Source organism: Halichoerus grypus, chromosome 3, assembly GCF_964656455.1.
Source record: "Halichoerus grypus chromosome 3, mHalGry1.hap1.1, whole genome shotgun sequence".
In the NCBI taxonomy this organism is placed as follows: Eukaryota; Metazoa; Chordata; class Mammalia; order Carnivora; family Phocidae; genus Halichoerus; species Halichoerus grypus.
Window position 1 is genome coordinate 190,565,411 of NC_135714.1, and position 22,311 is coordinate 190,587,721.

The following is a 22,311-nucleotide window of genomic DNA, read 5'->3' on the forward strand; positions in this document are numbered from 1 at the left end:
CTCTAGACTCTGAGTATCTTTGAGAAGAGATGAATATGTAAACAGCTAATTGCCATATAATATGCAGTAGAAGGGGCCATGGGCAGTCAGGGGAGAAGCATTTATTTAAATATGAAAAGGTGAAAAAGGCATTCTGGAAGAGTTTAAACCTGTGCCTCTAAAAAACATTTCTAAAGCATTATCAACATTGTTTACTGTTATAGTTTATTTTCAAATTTTATAAGGAGAGTAAATTCCAAACATGTGACCAATGTGAAAATCTCTGAACTTAATATTCTGGTTAACATAAGCAACTATATATAGAGATTATTAGTCCTGTGCAATAATTTCAAATTATTCATATTAACATATTCTTAGCACTAAAATTAAATTAACCATAATTGCATCTTTGATGATTCAGAAGGCACGTTAGAATGCTGCAGTGACTCAAGGTCAGTTTGAAATTAGCTCCTACTGCATGAAGCAAATGGTTATTTGAACATTGTTTGAAATATCTGTAAGCAAGCATTTGTTGAAACACTTAGAATTTTGCTACTCAATATGTAGGACTATATAGTTGATACTCAAAAGGCCCTTACCTGTCATAAATAACATAATAACATACTCTTATTCCCTCTCTTTGTTCCTCTTCTCCAAATCTAAGAATACAACTCTGAGGCACCTGGGTGGCTTAGTCGGTTAAGTATCCAACTCTTGGTTTCAGCTCAGCTCATGATCTCATGGTCATGAGATTGAGCCCCACGTGGGACTCTGCACTGAGCTGAGTATGGAGCCTGATTGGGATTCTTTCTCTCCTCTCCCTCTGCCCCTCCCTCCCTGCTCATGCGCTCCTACTCACTCTCTCTCTCTCTCTCAATCTCTCTCTCAAAAATAAATAAATAAATAAATAAATAAATAAATAATTTTTAAAAAGAATACAACCCTATAGGACTAGATATGTAGACATGAGGAATTTATGCAAAATTAGAGAGATGGCCATTTTATTATGGTTCATCCAATGCTTTTAAAATTTTTATTTAATTGGCACAAAAGTAATGACTGAAAGATTTCAAAGTAAGCACTAGGGTGGTGAGTCAACTGGAATAAACATCCACTAAGAACTGCACTTCAGTCCTTTTTAATGTAACTCTTGATGGGTTAGTAATTCTGTAAGAACTCTTTCACATTGAAATGTCATTCATTTTCAAAGAAGACAATTCCTAACCATTCTTCTTAGCATTTTTTTCTGCCTACTTAATCCATTCAACAAATTTTAACAAATTATGTTATCTTGTGACTTATATTTTGTCCTAAAAATTTTGGAAGGGATTACACAGAGATTCTTAGGCTAGAACCCCATTACCAATATCTGTAAGAATATTCAGAGTTGACAAGTCATGAAATATAAAGTTGAAAAACAGCAGTAGTTTCTGATGTATGGATTATGGATCATATGTATTTTATTTTTGGATACACGTATTAGCCATAGGTATTATGGATAGAGTACTCACCGAAATGAGAGGGAGGTATATGAAAAATAAGCTAAGGAAATTAGAGATCACTGTAAAAAGTTAACTAATATCCACCTTGCTGCTTTTCACCCGCGTTGCACGGGACTGCTGTTACCGTGTCTTCCTGCTGGACCATAATGTGGCCATCCTCACGAGCTTGCTTCAGGATTCATTAGGAATAGGGATTATGTGTATGATTACACAGCAAATGAAAACATTTAGTGTCGCACAAAAATAGACTATTTCACTGCATTAACATCACCGCCTGCCCCAGCAGAGCATGAGCACAAACAAGCAGAGGGCACCAGTGGCTGAAGCTTTGTTTCTGGGACTCCTGGCGGACGCGGGCATCTGTGACTCCTCCATTACAGCTGAAGCCTCCCAAAGCAGCTGTGGACGGAAAGAAGTTTTAATTCTGAGTGAATACAAAAAGGATCCTTCTAAAAACATTCATTTTAGAAAATAGCAGCGCTCTTTTTATTCTCTCATTCTCATAAAAATATAGACAATAATTGGACAATACACGGAGACAAGCTTGGATTCTCCCTTTCTGTCTTAATCTGCTTCGTGAGAGGAAAGCTGAAGAAAAAAGCTCCCCTTCTATTGTATTTATGTTTTGTGTTGCTTTCATCCAATAAGATAAAAATAATTCAAGTTTTGTAAAAATTTTTTGTATAGGCAATGTAGTCTTATGGTTTAAAAATCAAAATGACATATAAATAATATAATGGGGAATAGCCAGGATTTTGAGTTTCTTTTGTATCCTTCAATGTTTCTTTATATATACAGATATGTTATTTTTCCAATTTCTTAGTAAAAGATTGCATACTACAAAGATTGTTTTACACCTTTTTTTTTTTTTGCTTATAATGTATCCTAAAAATTTCTTCCGTAGCAAAATAAAAGATGTTTGCATTCTTTTTTTTTTTTTTAAAGATTTTATTTATTTATTTGAGACAGAGAGAATGAGAGAGAGAGAGAGCACATGAGATGGGGGAGGGTCAGAGGGAGAAGCAGGCTCCCTGCCGAGCAGGGAGCCCGATGCGGGACTCGATCCAGGGACTCCAGGATCATGACCTGAGCCGAAGGCAGTCGCTTAACCAACTGAGCCACCCAGGCGCCCTGTTTGCATTCTTTTTTATAGGAGCATGGCGTAGAAGTGCCACTGTTAGTTCATTAATTACTTTTAAAGGTCAGGAAAATGCAAGCTATAAATTTCATGCCCTTCTTTAAAAATATAAGCTTTTAAATGAGACAATATTTTAGGCGAAAGGTGAAAAAGAGTTTAAATCCAGTGCTCTAAGATCTTCAATGAATGTTACAGCTACAAATCAAGAGATGATAGTTTCATGTTCATATTGCCAAATACCATTGGTTCTGGACAGACAAGGTAAGTACACACTATATAAAAGTATATATACTTTATGCATCAGAATAACAGCTGCTGTGTCTAAATACAAAGATCATTCAAAAAACTGGCCACAAAAGCAATTCTTTAAAGATTTATTGAGATTACACTTTGCCTCATAATACTATATTATTTTCAATGACTTGGTATGTGTGTTAATAGTTGTTACTTCCTTTTAAGTAAATAACCTCCTTTCCTTCTATTCCCTGTCTATTGTAAAAATAGGACAGAGCTGAGGGTGTTGGGTATTTGCAAATGAGTTTAGTCTATTGTAGCAATGAGTACTTGTTTTCAATATTTTTAAAGCTATGCCATGTTATTTCATGATATTCTTTTGGATTATCTGAACCACTAGTTCTCTCTGTTGAGTAAGTAAATTAAAACCGACAATATCCACATAATTCTCACAGAGACTTGATGATATCCATCCACAAATAGAGAAATGCAAATGAGAAAAGGACCTTCTGGAATCTCTGTCATTTTACGGACAATTCAACCAAATGCAGAGAAGTTAAGCAAAGTTGTCCGTGGTTGTACAGCTGAGCCAGAATTTGGTTTCAAGAAAGTTGATTCTGACTGGTCCTCTCGGTCCTGAGAGACACTGATTTATCAGTAAACAAGCCCGTGTGTATGCAACGTATTATGTACAGAAAGAGATGAAGAAAAGAATAGGATCTCTTTTTGTAAGGATATCAAGTATAAACTGAAAGTGTCAAACTTAGCAGAAAGTTAACTTTAGTGCAAAATCACTTTTACATTTTCAAGGCATCAAGTTCCTGGCAATTGTTGTTTTAAGCACAGTGCAGTGTTTGGTTTGTTCCTAGGGCGAGGTCAAGTCCTGTGTGTTTTCTGGGTGATTTCAGAGTAGGTAGAGCTTTAGAAGGAGCTAGGCGGCCCACTCAGGCATTTTTGGCCTTTGAGTCTGGTAACTGAAAAGCTACTTAGTTACTGTTCCAAAGACAATATTTCTGGAAGGAGAAAGCATAATGGATTCAGACAGATGAAGCTTTTTAATTAATAATTATTGAGCACCTACTATGTGCTATGGACGATTCTATATTCTGAGAATATAGTGGTCGTATCTTCCTGGGGGGAAGGACATACTTTTATAGTATACTAGAATGTGATAGGTGCCATAAAAAGGATGATAAAGAGTGAATGGGTTTGTAATTTGAAGCGGGTGGTCGGGGAAGTTGTTAGGGGTTGAACTGTGTCTCCTCCCAAGTGCGTACATTAAAGTCCTAACCCTCAACACCTCCAATGTGACTTTATTTGGATATAGAGTTCTTACGGAGGTAATCAAGTTAAAATGAGGTTGTTAGGGTGGGCCCTGATCTAATATGATTTATAAAAAAGGGAAATGTGGACACAGAGATACCCACAGGGAAGATGATGTGAAGATCCAGGGACACGCGCTATGAACAAGAAGATGGCCATCTCTAAGCCAAGGAGAGGGGCCTGGAACATAATCTTCCCTCAACAGCCCTCAGAAGGAACCAACCCCGCTGACACCTTTGGGACTTCTAGCCTCCAGAACAGCGAGACGATCAATTCCTGCTGTTTGAGCCATACATTTTGTGATACTTCGCTATAGCAGCTCTAGCAAACTAATTCAGAAAGTCTCACTGGGAAGGCGTGTGAGTGAAGACTTGAAGGTGATGAGAGAGTTGGCTCTGAAGTGATTTGAGGAAACAATGTTCCAGGCAGAGAGCAAAGAACTAAGGCCAGAAGCACGGTAGGTGCGTTGGTGGAACAGCAGGAAGCTGGTGTGGCTGGAGCGCGGGAGCCGATGGGCGAGCAGCCAGGGGTGAGGTCAGAGAGGGGGAAGGCTGAGGAGAGGCACAGAGGTTGTAGAGCCTTGTAAGCCATCGTCAGGATTTTAGCTTTTACTCCGGGTGAGGTAGGAAGCTACTGGAGGGTTCTGAGCAGAGGAGGGATACGGTTTTTACTTAACAAGATCATTTTGCTTCAGTGTTGAGCCCAAACCCTGTAAGTGCTGGGGCAGATAGAAGCTGGGAGACCATGTGGCTGGTGTCCGCCATACTCTGAGCGAGAGATCGTGGTGGTTTGTACCAGGTTAACGAGCTTGAGAAATGGTTGCATTGCAGACCTCTTTTGAAGGTAGAGCAAACTGGATTGTCTGATGGTCTGGATGTGGAGAGTGAGAAAAAGGAAGAAGTCAAGAATAACTCGACTTGTCATTGGTGGCACGGAGGAGAGTGGCAAAGCAAACGGACTGGAGCGAATTTAAGAGAGAATATGAAAAGAAGGATCCCTTACAATGAACACAAACATTTTCAAAGCAGTTTCCTCTAAAGAGGAGCAGGGAAACGGGCGAACTAGACAAAGGGCCAAGTGGGCTAAGAGATATTTGGGGGGAAAGAATAAAAGTATGTTTGCATAGTGATGGGAAGGATCCAGTAAAGGGGGAAACTGCTGAAGTTGGGGCTACAGTGAAGTGCAGAGGGAGCAGTGACCTTGAACGAAGGAGAAGGGCTGGAATGTACGGCTCACTCAGAAGGGCTGTAGGAGGAGCAGTGTTTGCAGGGAGAGCCAAAGATAGCTAGAGCCGTAGAGCAAATGCGCTTTTCTTCCAGCTCCCTTTAGAAAACAGTCTCAAAAAAGAATTTTAAATTGGCCTCGCTGGAGTCACATGCCCCCCCCGCACCCCCCCCCCGGCCAGTTGCATCCACGGAGGTAAGGTACTGAAATCGGCTATATTTACTAGCACTTCATTTCTCTTGAAAGACTTAACCATTAAAACCATTAAAAAGAAAAGAAAAAGAGCGAACTGAAAGCAGGCAAAGTAACAGGACACCAAAGAGCTTCTTTTTTAAGAAAATATTTAAAATAATATAGTCTATAATACTATAATGAATGTAAACATGCTGTGTGTTTCAAACTAGGATCAATGCATCATTATGTTGCTTGGGAGTTTGGGAACAGGAAAAAGAGAAAAAAGTGAGCCAACATACCAAGAACAGTAAAAACCCTGAATATAAGATTCATAAATCCTAAGTGTTCCTTGACTTTCTTTTTTTATTCTTTTCTCATTGACACACTGCTGTACTCTCTTACTTTTAAATTGGTAGAGTTCATCACTATAGACATTCTCTGAAAGGTGGCTCCTTTTAGATTATGGAAGCAGTAGGTTCAGAGGAAGTACTTTTATGAAGTAGGCAGTTGTAGCTTGTTTCAAATCTGTATCACTTAAGTGAAGCAGAGAGTTGAACAGAATTGCTCAGTGGATATTTTGAAAAAAAAAAAAAAAATTGGTTGGTCAGGCTAAGTTATTATCGACCTCCCCAAAGAACTGGGGCTCTAATTCCGATGCATAATTATTCAACTTCCCAATTCACTTGAATATATACACACTGCTTTAGTGATCAGCTTCTGGATAAGAGAGGGGCAAATTGGAAGAGATAGAAAATCAAAGTGGATGTCTATTAATGCGATTCACAATTCAAACACCCAGAGTGAAACCAGACCGAGATGGGAAAGAAGAAAGTTAACAAAGAATTCCAGCTCCTTGACCCTTATACTAGAGGAATCCCTTGACATATTTTTAAATGCCTTTTCAGCAGACGCCTTAAATTTGAGTATAGTCTTGATTCTCATTGAACTACCCGGTTAACTTGGACCAAGCCACTTACCATCTTTGAGCATTGGTGAATAAATTTCAAAAATCGTAAACTGAGGTGAAACATTAATTGCTGCTTATTATGATACTCGACTATATATGGTTATAGCAATATTATATATGCATTATATGCATGTATATCTTACGCATATGTATCTATTCTATATATATTACACATATGTGATATGAACTGGGGATGATTTATTTTATTTTATTTCGGGTCTATGTTTTGATGATAAATTGCAGAGACTTAGGCATCATGCTTAGCCTTCATGTTTCTTCATTCATAACTTTGCCCCATTGTTTTGAGGGTCACATGCAATTTTATATAGTTTCTGCCACATGTGGGCACCTAAAACTATAAATTACTAATATAATTATTTTTATCTGTGTTCATATTCCTTGGCTTCAAATGTTACCACATATTTTGAAGATTCATAATTATCTCCACCTTCCGTTTCTCATTTTTAGTTCCAAAACCAAAAGAGGAATGATACCATATACATTTCTACTATTGTGTATCATTATCCCTATACTTCTAGCACTGGATGCAACAGAGGTTGAGCTTATTGGGAAAAAAATGTGACTCAGAAGTAGAAATGAGTCATATCAAGTACTCCTCAGAAACGTGTGCTGTGAGAATGATTGGTTACACTTCTACAGCAATAGATCACTAGGCTTTGAGGGAGCATGCTCTTGTAACATCAGTGATTTTTCTAAGCAGATCAGGATCTCCTGTCAATTATGAAAGAGACCATCTATAATTTTGCTTACCATCATGTCTGGCAGAAAAATGTCGAAGGCCTCGGTGATCTCATTTTAGGTTCCTTTAAAACTTACGGAAATTAGATCAGTAAACAACTGCCAAGCTCACGATTGTACATTTAAATAAATAATAATAGATTTAAAACAAATATAAATACTACTATATAAAATTCAAGTATTATATTCTGATGTATTTTTATTTATTTGTTTGAGAGAGAGAGAGCACATGAGCAAGGGGAGAGTCAGAAAGAGAAGCAGACTCCCCGCCGAGCAGGGAGCCCAATGTGGGACTGGATCCCCAGACTCCGGGACCATGACCCAAGCCGAAGGCAGAGGCTTAACCAACTGAGCCACCCAGGTGTCCCTATTCTGATGTAATTTTAATACAACACTATGTTTTCATACTTTAATTTCCATTGCATTTTTGTGTAACATTTTTTTATCATCTTCATTGTTATATAATTGACACACAATAAAATTAACTATTGAAATTTACAATTCAATGGTGTTTAGTATATTCACAGAGCTGTACAGGCATCACCACAATCTAATGTGGGAATATTTTTATCAACTCAAAAATAAACCCATATCCATTAACATTCACTCCATAATCCTTCCTTCCTCATATTCCCCAGCCCTAGGTACTAGGCTAATATACTTTCTGTCTTCACAGATTCACCTATTCTGAATTGTTTTTTATAAGTGGAATCATGGAGGGGGGCCTGGGTGGCTCAGTCAGTAATGTGTTGGACTCTTGATTTTGGTTCAGGTCATGATCTCAGGGTCCTGGGATTGAGCCCCGCCTTGGGCTCTGTGCTCAGTGCAGAGTCTGTGTCCCTCTCCCTCTGCTCCTCTCCCTGCTTCTGCTCTCTCTCTTTCTCTCTCTAAGGTAAATAAATAAAATCTTTAAAAAAAAAAATGGAATCATGGAATATGTGGCCTTTTGTAATTGGCTCCTTTCACTTACCATAATGTTTTCAAGGTCCATCCATATTGTAGCATGCATTGGTACCTTATTCCTTTAATTGTCAAATAACACTTTATTATATAGTTATGCCACACCTTATTTATCTTTTCATTGGTTAAAGGACATATATGATAGTTCCATTTTTTTTTCTATTTTGGATCATGCTACTATGAATATTCATGTGCAAATTTTTGTGTGGACATATATTTTATTTATCTTGGGTATACACCTAGAATGGAAATGCTGGGTCATATGGTAACAACGTAACATTTTGAGGAACTGCCAAAATATTTCCAAAGTGGCTGTGCCATTTTATATTCTTACCAGCAATGAATGAGAATTCAAACTTCTCCACATCATTGTCAACACTCATTACTGTCTGTCTCTTTGGTTATAACCATCCTGATGGGTGCAAATTAGTATCTCATGTGGTTTTAAGTTGCATTTTCCTAATAATTACTGATGTTAAACATTTCTTTATGTGTTTATTGTCCATTTGTATATCTTTGGAGGAATGTCTACTCAAATTTTTTGCCCATTTCTAAATTCAGTTATTGTTTTATTATTGAGTTGGAAGGGATCTTTATATATTGTAGATGTATAAAGGTCCATGATCAGATAGGTGATATTTTCTCTTATTCTCTGGGTTGTTTTTTAACTTTCTTGTTGGTATCATTTGCAGCATAAAGTTTTTAATTTTAATATAGTCTAATTTATCTTTTTTGTTGCTGTTGCTTGTGCTTTGGGTATTATATATAAGAAACCACTTTCTAAATCAAGGCACAGAGATTTTCACCTATGTTTTCCTCTAAGCCTTTTATACTTTTGCTCTTCCTTTTAAGTTTATAATATATTTTGAGTGGATTTTTATGAATAATGTGTGGTAGGAGGTCCAAATTTATTCTTTTGTATGTGGATATTCAGTTGTCTGGAGACTATTTGTTGACAATTGTTCTTTACCCATTGATTGGTCTTCACACCCTTGTCAGAAATCAACCGACTATAAATGTATGCGTTATTTCTTAACTGTCAGTTCTATTTGTTGATCTATAAATTTATCTTTACACCAGGATTACTGTAGCTTTATAGTAAGATTTGAATTCGGGCTTTGTTCTTGTTTTTAAAGGTTATTTTGGCATCTGGGGTCCCTTGCTTTTCCATATAGATTTTCGAATTAGCTCGTCAATTTTTGCAGGGGGTCTGGAGGCCCTCTGGTGATTCACTGTGGCATTTCCTCCCAGACTGGCCACCTCTTCCTGCCCAAGCTGTCTCTGTCACTTAGACTACTCGGGGGAAAACACGGTGTCTGCCCTCAATTTGTGAACAGTGTTAGGTCTCAGCTAAAAGGCAAATGATTCAACTTTGTGAATTGATCAACAAGAGTAGGGAACTTTTTGCAACTTTTTGTAACTCATCGTACCTGGGAGCTATGTTTGGGGCTCCAGATATCCTAGAACATTTTTTGGGTGTCCTTGCCCGTTTGTTTGCAAAGTTTTCAATGCCCAGTGTTCCTGGTTTCCACATAAGATTCTTAAAGGTATAGCTTTTCATTAGTACTTGTAATGGGGAGTATATTCAATATGCAACAAATAATTTCACTGGGCTTTGCTGTCAGTTAACAAATGCACTTGTGGAAGCAAATAGCCCTTGGGAGAAATTGGCATCCTTAAAGTAGCAATAGACAAGCTCCAGATGAATACAAACTAACTAACTTCAATACGTGCTGATCTTTGCCAGCTTTGCTTGTGAGCAAGATGCTTTAAGAACACCCTTCCACATCTTGACATAGATATGATGGGTATCTGTAAAGAGACTCGAGCTCTACTAATCATGGTTTTTGTTTTCTGTCTTTTATGATGTTTTGACAATTTGGGGGGACCTGTGGACCTGGGGAGGGGTTAGCTAATTCCTAGAGACAGCTAACAACTTGCCTGTGAGCATGCATCTGATATGCAAACCAATCAATCCCTCCAGCTCTACCTCGGTTTCATTTTCAGACTCCTGCAGTCAGGAATATTATTCCCCTAACCTAAATCACCCCAGATCCAGGGACCGGACAACTAGAGATCACTGCTATAACCCAGAGCCTATCAAAATTATTCAAACTATCCATTCCTAAGCTTGCTTAGCTTGCCTGCTCTACCTTGCCCATTTCTTCCTTCAAAAACCAGAATATAAAGGCTTTGAGCCCCACTTTCCCCTTGCTCCTTCTGCCACCTGACTGAGCATGCTGTTTCCCCACGTGGCCCTGTGTGGAGGGGCGTGTCTCCTCCTCTAGGGAACTATTTAGCAACATTATTTTCTTTCTTTCTTTTTAAGATTTTATTTATTTATTTGAGAGAAGTGAGAAAGAGAGAGAGAACGGGCAGGGGGAGGATCAGAGAGAGAGGGAGGAGCAGACTCCCCCCTGGAGCCCGATGGAACAGGGAGCCTGATATGGAGTTCCATCCCAGGACCCTGGGATCATGACCTGAGCCGAAGGCAGAAGCTTTAACCGACTGAGCCACCCAGGCGCCCGTAATAATATTTTCAATGGCAATGATCCCCTGATCTATTGGCCTCTTTATATCTGAAAAAAAAAAAAAATCTCAGGTGCATTTTAGGAACAGAAACCTATGATACAAAGCACTTTTTGCTATATTGTTACATGGAGGGGTAATCTACGAAGGGATAAAGAGCACTTACTTCCCCCGAACAGGCTAGCCCCCACCCCTGCCATGGTGACCTGTCATGTCATGTTGGAGTTATGTAAAAAAATGTATTCTAGCTTCTCTGATATTTACTTGGCAGAATACGATAGCTACCAAATCATACATCTCAGATTATGGGTAGATTCAGTAAGTCCCCTAGCAATGTTTACCATGAGTTAGCACAAATGTATTCAACCAATTAATCTTTCAGAACTTAGAAACCCGGTAACAATTACAGTGAAATTTTTACTTACGTTAACATCATAAGATTGGGAGAAGGAAAACTTGTCATCTCTTTAAAAGAATATTGAAAGGCTTGCAAAGACTTTTTTAAACATTACTCTTATGAGATATGGCAAGTTGTGTGCAATCTGGGCCTCAAGAGAGGGAAAATATCTACTACACATGATAGAAGATGGTGACATTTTTGCAAATATTAATCAAAAGAATGTTATGATCACTTTTTATAATGACCCCCTCCAGAATTTAATATATAATCCAGCCATGCTTCATAACATTGATCAGGAAATGTTGAATATATGGAGCTTGATGAGTGACTGAAGACCATGGATGAAGAGGTTGCAGTGAGTCCTCAAATCTGTGCAAAAGAGGATCACAAGAAGATGAATCAGTAAACAAGCCATCCAGTTACTCTTGAAACTAACATGCATCCTGAATTAAACAAAGGTGAAACCATCACCTTGTCCAGTGGTGAGTGTTAGAAGAGTGGCAAGGGAGGACCAAGACTGTTTCATCTGGATATTAGACAAATTTTTTTGACATCTTCAGTCCTGTGCTTTCAGATAACCTTCTTTCTACAAAGAAAAGAAAAAAAAAATCCTTAAACTTTAAAGTATGTTGTGGATTTATTTATCCTCAGGTTCATGTTATTCTTGCATTAAATCTACCTTTTTTGTTTTAGATTAAAAATAAAACTTTCAATTTTGATATTGATTGCATTGAATCTGTGGATGAATTTGAGGAGTATATTAGTTTCCGATTGCTGGTATAGCAAATTGCCACAAACATAGTGGTTGAATACAGCACAAGTTTATTTTCTTACAGTCCTGGAGGTCAGAAACCCAAAATGAGTGTCACTTAGCTAAAGTCATGACATCCACAGGGCTGGTTCCTTCTGGAAGCAAGGAGGAGAGAGTCTGTTCCCTTGCCTTTTCAGTGTCTGGTGGCTGCCTCTGTTCCTTGGCTTGTAGCCCCTTCCTCAACTGAAAGTTCATGACTCCAATCTCTGCTTCAGCAATTTCATTGTCTTTTGACTTTGACTCCTCTTGTGTCCTTCTTATAAGGACCATATGATTATACTCTGTGTATCTGGATAATCCAGTATAATCTCTCCCTGTCAAAATCCTTAATTAAACCATGTCTGCAAAGTCTCTTTTGCCATATAAAGGGGCATTCACAGGTTCCAGAGATTAGCATGTGCACATATTTGGAGCAGGGTATTATTGCCACTCAGAGTATTTCCATCTTAACAATATGAAGTCGTCTGAGTCATGACCATGGGATGTGTTTTCATTTATTTAGATCTTCTTTAATTTCTTTCAATGGTGCTTTGTCATTTTCAGTGTATAAATTTTTCACTTCTTCTGTTAAACTGATACCTGAGTATTTTATTCCTATTGATCTATTATAAATGGAATTGCTTGCTGAACTTCATATTACAAATGATTAATCTAGTACCCAGAAATGCAAATGATTTTTGTATATTAATTTTGTATACTGCAATCTTATTAACTCATATATTAGTTCTAATGGCTTTACAGTGGATTACTGAGGATATTCTATATTCAAGACCATGCCATCTGAAATGGGGATTATTTTATTTCTTCTTTTCCAATCTGGATGACTTTTATTTCATTTTCTTGCCTACTTGCCCTGGTTAGAACTTTCAGTAAAATATTGAATAGAAATGGTGAGATCAGACATTCTTGTCTCCATTGCATATTTATTATAAATGAAATCTCAAACTAAATTTAGAAAAATCAGAATTTACAGGTAGGTAAAGTGTCAGAAAATAAAATCATCTGTACTTCTGCATTTGGGTGAAGTAGTTTGTGACAGATCAAGCTACTACTAAGAACAAGGGGGGAAAAAGAGCCAAATGAAATGTAAAATGTATAATAAAATGATCATTTTTAATCACACTGGGAAGTTGTGGAAGCAACATGTACCAGAGGAACTATGGTCCAGGATTGTCTTGAATCTTGGGAAGGTGAGCTGATTATCTGCAAGTACATTTTCTGGAAAGCATCTGCAATTTTGGATGTGGCCTAATGTCTGAGAATATGAACTTGGCCTGTGTCAAAAGCTTTAGAGGCAAGGGGCCAACATAAGAAATGAACCAGACATAGACTGAGTCCTAATAAAACTGAAACCTAAGCTTTATTCAGCTCAGTTTTAAGGTGATCAGCCTCCTTCTCTATTTGTCTACATTTAAAAATTTACAATAATTTGGTTATAAAGGATCATATAATTGAATACTGAGAGAGAATAAAACTACAATAAAAACACACCTATAGAAACTCAAGTGTTAAAAAGTCATCAGACCAGAACAAAATAACCTTAATTAATATATTCAAGGAAAAAAGAAAAAAAATGAGAAAAAGATGAAAAGATGAAAAATTTGCCAGATAATTGGATTCTATAAAATGAATAAATGGAAATATTAAGATGGACAATTTTATACTGACAATTCTATGAATGAATTTAACACAATAATACAAAAATCAAATGCCAAAATATACAACTAAAATTTTTCCATATGTGTTTCTAAAATTTCATGTGTCGAAAGAAGAAATTAAACAATATTGAATACCATAGCATACATAACCCATTAAACTTGCTAGATGCAGTCAATGCAGAGTTTAGAAAGAAATTTACTACTTAAGGGCATTTTTAGAAAATAAATACCTAAAAAAAATGTCAGTGATTTAAACTTGATCTCACTAAGCTAGGAAATCTAACCTATATAATGTAGAATGATGCATATAAATAAGATAAAAACAAAAGTCAACAAAACAGAAGATAAAATATGTAATAGAGAAAAATTAACAAAGCCACAATTTGGTTCATTGGAAAAATTAATAAAAGTGATAAACTGCTGGGGCTCGGTCAGTTAAGTGTCTGCCTTCGGCTCAGGTCATGATCCCAGGGTCCTGGGATTAAGTCCTACATCGGGCTCCCTGCTCAGCGGGGAGTCTGCTTCTCCCTCTGCCTTCCCCTGCTAGGGCTCGCTCTCTCTCTCTCAAATAAATAAAATCTAAAAAAAAAAAAAGTGATAAACTGCTATCAAGACAAATAGAAAATAGAAAAAAAGAAAATACACATTACCAATATCAAGAAAGAGGATTTTTTTTTTTTGAGAGAAAGAGAATAGTGGGGGGGAGCAGGGGGAGAAGGGGAGAGAGACTCCTAAACAGGCTCCATGCTCAGCATTGAGCCCCACAAAGGATTCAGTCTCACAACCCTGAGATCATGACCTGAGCCAAAATCAAGAGTCAGATACTTAACCAACGGAGCCACCCAAGAGCCCCAGAAAAAAGAGGATTTTAATATAGAAACTAGACTCAGTAAAAAGAGAATGAGAACATGTTTTGAAAGAATGAAAGTCAATGATCTAATTAGAAAGTACATTGAATCTTGTCATTTTTCTTTTCAAAAATCTTGCAAAATCTTCCCGTTGCCCTGAGGATGAACAAAGGCAAGTATGATCTGCTGCTTGTCCATAGATTAAGCTCATCTGCTGATACTGGACCTGCTCTTCCCTCTCGAAGCTACAGCCATACTGGCTACTGGCTTCCTTCAGTCCCTCATACATACAGAGTTCTAACCAGTATCAGGATTTTCACAAATGCTGCTGCCTCTGCCATAGACTAGGTAAGCCAAAGAATCTTTAATAAGGCCGCTTACTCTTGAGAGTCCTTGAAAGCATACTTGGCAATCTTGGTTTAACATGACATAATTTCTTGGGCTATGAAAAAGTCCAGAGCATAATCTCCAAATAGATTATTACGGTGAACTCTGTAATTTATTTTTCTTGAATTTAAAAAATAGTGATTAAAAGATAGTCCATAACTACATAAAAATAGAAAAGAGAGAAAAACCAATCCATATTCCAATCTTCCAAAAGAAAAGTATTGTTAACATTGTTGAGTAGAGTTTTATACTTTATTTTTATATAACGAAATTTTAAGTAACTTTCCACATTATACTTTTTATGAGTTTATAATGTTCCATTATATGGCTGTATCATAAATAATCACTTCGTTTTGATGGAAAATTAACTTCTGATTCTTCTCTATTACAAATAATACTTTCATAAACATGTTTTTTTCATAAAGCATTTTTTGATTTTAGGGTTATTTCCTTAGACCATATTTCCTAATTGTGTCACTATAGGTCAAAAAGTACGGACGATTTTGGAGTGATTACTCCATAATGCCAAAGTACTATCTAAAGCAAAATGCTACTGCTCACTTCACTAGAAGAGTATGGCAATGCCCACTCTTATAAGTTCTTCCTAAAATTGGATTTTCTCAATTTTTAATATATTTTCTAATTGGGTAATGGATACCTTGTTTACTTTAAAGACAAATTTCTATTTATTTTATTATAAGTACTTTCTATAGAGGTTCGTGGTTCAGTTACATTTTCCCTTGTTTGTACATATTTTTACTCCTTTTTTTATTGCAAAAATATTGTCTTTAGGTTGATAACTTTTCAGACCACTTGAAATCATCAGCAGTAAAGGTACACAGCCCACGTGTATAGAATAGAAAACAACGTATAGAGGACTTTAAGAAGAAACGGGGGTATTAGTTTTCTTGAAAAGTACTTGAATTGACCTTCAAACCATTCATCACACAATTTATAGAAATTAACCATTCCTCAATTTGTTGTTCTTTACTACTCCTTGCAAAGCACTGTATTAGACGTCGTTAAAAAGCACAAAGTTCCTAAAGCATATCTGCTCTGTACTGGAGTGAGGTTGCTGATAAAATTGTTAATTAGCAATTTGTCAAGATAACCGTGTCATTGTGTATCGTAAAATGCCCATGGGCCCAATGTAAATTATTCATAAATTAACACAGGAAAAGCAAAAGCCAGATCAGCAAGTTGAAGGTCATAGCTACCTGATACACTGAAATGCTAATCAACCCATAATTATTAAAGATGAATATAGATAGAAATAAGAATTTCTGAACAAAAACTACACATTATCAGGTACCTTAATTCACTTAATAAAACTTCCAAATTAAATTTATGAAATTGTTAAAAGTCAGTCTCAATTCCTCTTTAATAAATGTAAAATTCTTCTAGCAAGACCGATACGATGCAGACGCCTAGAGCACCATAAATGGCGTTAGGGGAAAAACCTCACAGAATTTATTTTCCACTAATAACAAACAGAACAAAGACATTTTTTTTCTGATTGATAAATGCTAACTTACACCTACTTGGCAAGCAACTAAATGTGTCTGTACAACAATGTAGATGATCTGTCACTCTTGGTTAATTACTTTCAGTTTCCATTAAGGATTCATCTTAATGCTATATGATAGAAAATAATGTTTGTGTGCATCTCAGATTTTTTAGTATCATAAACAATTTTATTACCAAGTATGTCAGATCATTTCAAGTGAGTAGATATCCCTCAGGCCCTACGTGTTTACAGCACTTTTGGCTGCCAGCTTTATCACGGTGAGGACAACCCAGGTCCTGCTTTCAATGATACTGCAGTAATGGATATGTTTCTGATAGAACTGGGATTTCGGTTTGTCAAACATTTTGTTGATTAACAGCTTCCCACCCCCAGAATTGTCCACGTAGCTCAGCTCCAGGGAATTGACCAAGGTGTCAATGAGAGTACAAAAGACCCTCAAATGGTACAAATCAAGAGCTAACAAAAAACAGTATATTTTATTTATTGAGCATTTTTTATTTTTTATTATTTATTTATTTATTTTATTAACATATATTATTTGTTTCAAGGGTACAGGTCTGTGATTCAACAGTCTTACACAATTCACAGCGCTCACCATAGCACATACCCTCCCCAATGTCTATCACCCAGCCACCCCATCCCTCCCACCCCCCACCACTCCAGCAACCCTCAGTTTGTGCATTTTTCATGTGGTGTATCTAATGAGGAACTTTTTTATATATCTTGTGGGGAATTCTTTATATACGTAATTTTTTTTTTTTTTTTTTTTTTTGCTTTATCCCCTATGACAATGTATAAAAAAGCTAATGTTATGAAAATCACTTTACAAATGAGGAAACTAAGGCTGGGGGTAGATAATTTCACCAGGATCCCATAACTTGTGGCAAGTGTCACTGAGCCAGCTCTGATCTCACAGCCTGTGGTTTTCACCATCATGCTGGATCTAAAGTGTTCAAGAGTGTGGTTTTCTTCAAGGCCAAGCCATTGACCCTAGAGCCACTTTACTCTTACAACAAGATACCACATGTTTTGTATGTTGGTGTCTATACAGAGAGTAAAGAAATAACCTGGCTTCCTCTGGGAGCCTCCTGACTCCATTTCTGATCCACAAAGCTGTAGGGATCTTTCCGCTGCTTTGCACTCTGATTACCATTTCCTTTCTATTGCACAATCAACTTCGGTCTGGTGCCCTTTAGAGAATGAGGAAGAAGTTTTGTGCTAAAATTTTTAAATACTTTTAATCGAATGCAAATAAAATGATCAAACTCTGGGAAAATGAAATCCAAGGTAATAATGCCAATGTAACGCTTCCACACAGAGCCAATGCTCAGTGTTCAAAGATTCCTATAACCTGTTGATGCAATCATACTTCTAAGGGAATGAGTCTGTGCTCCTGAGTCTTTTTCCAAGTTTTAATGAGCATTCACAATGGTAAAGCAATTTGCTGATTCCTCCTTAATTTATTTGTGTTGAATAGAGCTTATTCAGCCACCAGGAAATGTGCTCAGCCTTGTGATAGCTAAAACATAGAGAAGTTTGTGAACACTTTTGAGAAAATGAAGGTTGTTTGGAGAAAAAACAGAAGAGGAAGAAATCACAGGCTTGGAGGATATTTTGAAGTAAGCAAGTCTGGTAACCAAGAAACACAGACAGAAAGGGGGCGTTGAGAGAAACCAGCCTTTCCAGAGAAAACACTTGGCCCGGGATCATCAGGAGGGTCAGCTGGGGAGAACACATCCCTTCTGAGGCCTCTTGTGGTGTACAAAAATCCTCTGGTCCAAGAGCACTGACCCATGCCTTCACCACTGTTTTAAATAGACCAACTCTAGCCAGACACTTCACAGACAAGTCAGCAAGGACTTATGTGCAATTGTTCGTCTTCAGGTATGAGCTGCCAAACGAGTAACTGCTTCCTGGCAAGGCTTGGGGAGGCCCAGAACCCACTGTCTCTTCCCTCCACATTTATCAGACCAAAGTGAGTGTTATAAAGGTGAAAAGTGAGAGATAATGTCTTTAATGCTTTATAAAAATATACCAATTATTCTTTTTCAAAGTGTTATAAACGCTATTTTTTTTAACTTTTACAAATATGTAAACGATTATTCTAAAATGCTGCTCCTTGTGTTCTTGACTGTAGAAGAAAAATGTTGTGTCTCACTCCCAGACCACGGAGGGAACTGATTTATATATGCAATTGGTGTGCCTTTGATAAACCAATCTTTTGCTTTGAGGTGAAGATTTTGGTAATTTTGTCAATTATTTTTAAAATGTTTGATGTTTCAGGAGGTTCTAGAAGTCATTTTTATTGAAATCCAAAAATGGGTCTATGATGGAGATGATTTGCTGATATCGCTGGTGGTGATGGGCCATTGGGGGTTTCCAATGAGATCGTGACAATTGCTTTGGAAACTGGAATGCACGGTGCCATGTGAAAGTGTAATTTTGATTTGGTATTAATAAAAAGAACAGCAACAGCAGATACTTGTCTTTTTTGTCTTGTCTGAAGAAATACACAGCTGTACTGGGTTGTGTTGAAAATGAGGAGTGAAGAAACACCCAAATGAGGAAAAATATGAAGCCAAACTTAATTCTCTTTCAACAGCAAGTATATATCGTGCTTTCTCTTGCTTGAAGGCATTACCACATGGAGTTTCCTTTCCTCTGCTTGGACACCCCAACCCGAAACCTCTTTACTTGGTTAACCTCTTTAGTCTCAGTTTAGGCATGACTTGGGAAGATGAGTTGATAAGATTCCTGCAGAACTTGAAGAGGAAGCCATGTTTCATGTGTGGTTTGTCATGTGTACAGCACAAAGAGGCCACGTGTGAAACTCTTCTTCGCAGAATAAACTAACTCAAATGAAGGAATAGTTTGAGACAGAAATGACCAGAAAATGTCATCCTTGCTTCCTTGCTCACATTCCCCTTTCCACCCTAAAATTTAGAAAACTTCGGTACAGGGAGGGCTTGGTCATCTCCAGTGTTTGGGAGGGGGGCTTGAACCAATTTTATGTGGATTCCAGGGGCTGGGAAGCGTCAGCTGACATCTGGAAGACGTGAGCACAAACAGAAGAGTGTAGCCTGTTGTCAGGAGGTTATTTGGTAGACAGGTGGGGGCAAAAGAAGAGAAAAGAATGATCACTTTCATTTATGCTACTTTTCAGTATGTATAGAGATGCCTGCATCTTGTTTAGGTGATTCATTGATCTGTCCCATTCATCTACCTCTCTGGATCATAGATTCACAATGTTATATGTTTGTCAGGTCTGCTGGGCTCCTAGCAGGAGGCTCTTTTATGGATGAAAGACAAATTTATAGACAAAAGGACAGATAGCATGCCTAGAGATAGCATCTTATAACCCTAGTAATCTTCCCAGAAAATTCAAATCTATAAAAACCTTTTCACAATGTACCAACAATACAGAACAGATGATATTCTATCCAGATGATTGAAGGGCTCACAGAATAAAACCGTGGCACATATAATCCAATAAAAATGTTTGGATCTGTTGTTGTCCTTCTCAGCTTTTGTTTTAGAAGAGATTCGACCAATGTTTGTGGAAAAAAAGTTGGCAGTAAATGAATGCATTTGGTAGATTTGTTCTCTCCCATGCCTTTACAAGTGATTTAATGGTCCACAAAAGACCTTTTTTTAAAAATAATTTTAAGAAATGTAATTCATTTAAACTACAGTATTTATCATAAAAATCCTTGAATAAAGAAACAATGGAGAAGGCAAAATATCATGATGTGTAGATACTTATACCAAATAGTTCAGAAAAGTTCACTTTGTAAAATCTACCGAACTCCCCATAGTAGTTTCCGGTTGGACATTCCTTCTCTGCTGGTGGGCAGTTAGAAAAAATTTTGGAGCAAGGACTGTGAAGATGAGGAGGTGCCCATGGCTATTCAGGCATGAGTGAGAGTCTTCAGCTGACCAAATATTACTGTTTTATGAAATTTGAGACAATTGCCAGAATTTAAGAAATTGCAACATTAAGAGTTGGTTAAGGACTCTTACTGTCAACAGGTGGGGAGAAATCATGGTCTAGAACCAGGGCATTTGTCCCTTAAATCCTGCAACTAAGGGAGTCTTTGTAACAGGGTCAAATTAGCACATGGTACACTTATGTTAACGGAATTCAACTAGAGTCCTGAGAACCACCCTTTTTGAAGAATAGCAGTATTGACCTTTGCAAATAATCCTCACAATAACCATTTTGTGCATGGGCTTTGAAGTCGCAAGAGCAGAGTTTCGATGCTGGCTCCACTCCTCAGTAATTGAGTGACTCTGGGCATCAATTAACCTCTCTGTGTCTCTGTTACTTCACCTATAATATGGGGATAATTATAGTATCGACCTCATCTATATGTGCAGGAATAATAATAGTATCTACCTCAGAGGTGTTTTGAGACTTAAGGTAATAAATGTAAAGCATTTAGAACAGTATATACTTAGCAAGGTCTCAATAATAGTAGCTATTAATATCTTTTCAATATCCCAAATTTACAAATGAGCAAGCTGAAGCTCACAGGGCCTCTGTGCATACTACACATTATGTCCCCAGAAAATGACAGAGCGGGGAATCAATTCCGGTTGTACCTGATAACAAAGCACATATTCCTTCCCACATCATCATATTCCAGGCCTGCACATAGGCCAAAATAAAAGAATAAAGACAAGCAGTTCATCTGTTTGGTTAGATCAGGGAGAGAGGCAAAGGGAGGCTGGCTGTGGTAGAAAGGTGAGTTTAAGACTCAGCAGTAAGGTGATTGGAGCTGGTGCCTTGGTCTAGGGTATGACTGTGGGCATGACTTAAGAAAATGAAATAAAATAGTTTAAATTTGAAGCTATCCAAAATTTTATCCTACCCGGGAGTATGTGATAGAGGATTGTAAACCAATCTCTTCGTATTCCGTGTCTTGGTTTTGCAATTTGTAACATAAAAAGAACAGACCAAATCATCTTTTACTTCCCTTTCACATGTAAATCTTTGACTCAGTGACACAATCGACGTTCGGTTTTGTCTGATCGAAACTTCCATCTTTCACATTTTAAATGAATTCTTTAAACGAACCCTATCTTATCATGAATAAATATTTGTTGAGTCCTGACTAAGCATACAAACCATGGCAACTGTTTTAAGAGTTAAAGAGAGACGTTCGTGTTAATCCTTTGCTGCTCCAGGCACCCCTCCCCCGCGCCACCTTCCAGCAGGAAGAGCAGCGCATGCGCACAAAGCATTCCCTGTAAGCAGAAAGCAAGTATTTCTCTTTCAAACATTGAAGTAAAATGCTACTGACATTCAAACCTTGGAACGTGTGGGGTGTGAGCAGGGCCTAGAATTTGAACGTGCAGAATAGAAGAGAAAAGAGATACTTTGATTAAGTTTAGAGAACATGAAATACTTAGATGAACCAAAACAGCCCTTGCTGGAGTATAGAGAGTGTGAGTGAATGAAGAAATAGAAGGTGAGGTACAACTTCTTTATTATTTTGTATGTATGTATTTATTTTTTAGAGAGAGAGAGCATTTATTTATTTTTGAGAGAGAGAGAGAGAGCATGAGCGAGCAGGAGAGACAGAGGGAGAGAGAAAGAATCTTCAGCAGGCTCCATGCCCATGCAGAGCCCCACGCGGGGTTGGATCTCAGCACCCAAGATCAGGACCTGAGCTGGAACCAAGAGTCAGAGGCTTAACCGTCTGACCCACCCAGGTGCCCTGAGGTACAACTTCTTAATATGTACAAGCTCCATAACCGGGAGCTGTGGGGTCAGGGTAAGTATTTGACAGTAGCCTGGGGGCAATAAGGAACCATTTAAAGTGTTAAGCAGAAGATGACTAGAGTCATAGTATTTTGGAAGGTCTGTGACAGCCGACGGTTTGGCAGG

The 22,311-nt window shown here is 37.6% G+C and overlaps 1 long non-coding RNA gene and 1 pseudogene across 1 annotated transcript; one reads left to right on the plus strand and one right to left on the minus strand.

Annotated features, from left to right (window-relative positions):
* Positions 1-1,047: 1,047 nt before the first annotated feature.
* On the minus strand, positions 1,048-11,777 carry LOC144381295 (uncharacterized). Its single transcript, XR_013446206.1, has 4 exons — positions 11,661-11,777; positions 11,215-11,558; positions 7,313-7,373; positions 1,048-1,880 (listed from the first exon to the last, which is right to left on the minus strand). It is a non-coding gene; the product is annotated as an uncharacterized LOC144381295 (long non-coding RNA).
* Positions 9,590-11,618, plus strand: LOC118534836 (COP9 signalosome complex subunit 3-like; annotated as a pseudogene).
* Positions 11,778-22,311: the final 10,534 nt, after the last annotated feature.